The following is a 3,128-nucleotide window of genomic DNA, read 5'->3' on the forward strand; positions in this document are numbered from 1 at the left end:
CATTCAGATCCCGGCATCCCATATGTTCCCCCGAGCCTGCCAGGAGCAATTTCTGAGTGTAGAGCCAGAGTAACCCCTGAGCACTGCTGGGTGTGACCCAAAAACCAAAAAAAAAAAGGAAAGGCATGGAGAAGGGGATCTAAAGAAAAATGACGGAGCCAAAGATGAGGGAGAGACCAAGACCTAAAAAAAAAAAAAAAAGGAAGGAAAGAAAAGAAAGAAAGAAAGAAAGAAAGAAAGAAAGAAAGAAAGAAAGAAAGAAAGAAAGAAAGAAAGAAAGAAAGAAAGAAAGAAAGAAAGAAAGAAAGAAAGAAAGAAAGAAAGAAAGAAAGAAAGAGAAGAAAGAAAGAGAAAGAAAGAAAGAGAGAGAGAGAGAAAAAAAGAAAGAAAGAAAGAGAAGAAAGAAAGAAAGAAAGAAAGAAAGAAAGAAAGAAAGAAAGAAAGAAAGAAAGAAAGAAAGAAAGAAAGAAAGAAAGAAAGAAAGAAAGAAAGAAAGAAAGAAAGAAAGAAAGAAAGAAAGAAAGAAAAAGAAAGAAAAATTATGGGAAAGAGGTGATTGTGGAGGGAGAATGCAGACAACATAGAACAAAGGACTGACCTGAGGAGGAACAATACACTGGTAGGGCACTTGCTTTACACAGAGCTAACATAGGTTTAATTCTCAGCACCCCATATGATCCTCTGAGCACTGCCAGGAGTGAGCCCTGAAAGCCAGCCAAGCCCTGGAACACAGCTGGATGTGCCCCCCCAAAATGGCTGTGATGAGACAAAGGTGATGCCCTGGACAGGTGCTTGCTGGGAGCTGGAGGCAGTTAGGGAGGGTGAGCTGGCATCACCCTGCTGCTGTCCTTGCCCTGCCCGATCCCCACCTCATTGTCGACTCCCCTAGGTGGAGCTCCATTTTTTCTGGGTGACTCTTCAGTCACAGATGGTGAGCTTGGACTTGGGTGGGGTGCTCTGAATGACCAGCTAATGGAGATGGAACCTGAGGTTACTGCCCGAAGGCTTGGGAATACTTGATCCCTCCGAGGGTCACAGCAGCAACTCTGGAGAGCCAGGCTTCGGGATTCTGAGACAATCTTAGGGGTTCTTTTTTTTGTTTTTTTGTTTTTTTGTTTTTGGGTTATACTTGGCAATGCTCAGGGGTTACTCCTGCTCTATGCTTAGAAATTGCTCCTGGCAGGCTCGTGGGACTATATGGGATGCCTGGATTCAAACCAACGTCCTTCTGCATGCAAGGCAAATGCTCTACCTTCATGCTATCTCTCCGGCCCCCAATCTTAGGAGTTCTTGCTATTAGAGAGCAATCAGTCCTGGAATAGAGAGATCAGTCATACAAAAACAACAACAACGACAACAAAAGAAAATCAAGCACATTCTTTGGCCCCAGAGAAGTTTGGGACCCATTGGAAGGAGCAACTCTCAGTGTAGAGCACCAAGTTCTGAGCCTGCCCCCCAGGTGACCTATGACCACACCCTCCAGAATCCCCCCACCCCATCACTGACTGTTCATGGGAGCCATCTGCAGGGGTTCTATGCCTACCTGTAGCCCCATGTTACCATTCTCATAGAGAAAATGTCTGTGAAGGAATGGAGAAACAAAGCAACAACAGCCAAATAGGGTCTTGAGACATGGTTCCATCCCCAGCATCCATGAGCACTAGCAAGAGTGAGCAGAGAGCCAGGAGTAAGCCTTGAACAACACCAGGCATAGACCCAATCCCCCCCCAACCCTATCCCACACCCCACCAAAATAGAGCTGTCAAATATCAAGCATGGTCAGTTCTGCCTATGGATATAGGAATGGGGTATAGGAGTGCACAATACTTCTAACTTTTCTATCTGTTTGAATTTTTATTTCACAATAAAAATACTCGAGAAGAGCAGAATTGCTCACCCAACAAATTGAAGGCTGGGAGCAGACTGCTCCAAGAGAATTTCCCTTACAAATACCTGGAGAGATCAATATTTATCCCAAAGTACAAGGTCAGGCTGTAGGTGACAGTACACACAGGGGTGGTGGACACCCCCCCCCCAAGATGATGAGTCACGGAGCCCACCCAAAGCTTCTAGCCCCTCAGTTGCCAATCTTCTCTTAGGTTGTTCTGCCCCTCCAGAGATCCGGGCTGTGACCCTGAGGGGACCCCACCCTGCCACCTGTAACCCTTGGGGGAGGGGCAGGATAAGATGTTCCAGGCCCTGCCAGACACCTGGTACCGTTTGTTCAGGAGGTGAGGTTCGCACGATAAAGAGCCGCAGAGGAGCTTGGGCTGGGTATAAAGGATCTGCAGGTTTCTGGGGGGGCAGCTCTTTGCAGCTCAAACTGCCAGGTGAGAGTGGCAGAGGCCTGGGCTAAGGGTGGCAGCGTGTCTGGATGAGGACTGAGTGGTTGGGGAGCCTGGTATCAGTTTGATGGGCCTTTTGGAACTGAGTTAGTGTTGGAAACAAAGCGATCTCTTTGGGTCTCAGTTGAAGGACAAGGGACTTCTGGGACATTCTGGAGGGGCACAGATATGGGATCTAGTACTTTTTGCTACTCCTAACTTTTTTGTTTGTTTTATTGGTATTTGTTTTGTTTTGGGGCCACATTCAGCAGTGATCAGGCTCTGCATCAAGAATTATTCCTGGTGGGCTTGGGGGAACCATATGAGGTGCTAGGGACTATACCTGGGTCAGTCATATGTGAGGCAAATGCCCTACCCACTATACTATTGCTCTGGCCCCAGATGCCAACATCTTCCTTCCTCCTACCACCTTTCCATCTGTCCAACGGATGGAGATGGTCTCCATCTCCCCTTCCCCCAACACACACACACACAACTTCCCAGGAGTAATTCCTGAGCGCAGAGTCAGGAATAACTCCTGAGCATTGCTGGGTGTGGCCAAGAAGAAAAGCAAGTAAACAAAGCTTCTGTCTTTCTTTTTTGTTTGTTTTTTGTTTTCTTTGTTTGTTTTTGGTCATACTTGTTGACACTCAGGGGTTACTCCTGGCTATGCGCTCAGAAATTGCTCCTGGCTTGGGTGAACCGTATTGGATGCCAGGGGATTGAACCACAGTCAGTCCTAGGCTTGCGATTGCAAGGCAACGCCTTACCTCTAGAGCCACAGCTCTGGCCAGCCCTAGCTTC

This window comes from Suncus etruscus, chromosome 15, assembly GCF_024139225.1.
Source record: "Suncus etruscus isolate mSunEtr1 chromosome 15, mSunEtr1.pri.cur, whole genome shotgun sequence".
NCBI classification, from domain to species: domain Eukaryota; kingdom Metazoa; phylum Chordata; class Mammalia; order Eulipotyphla; family Soricidae; genus Suncus; species Suncus etruscus.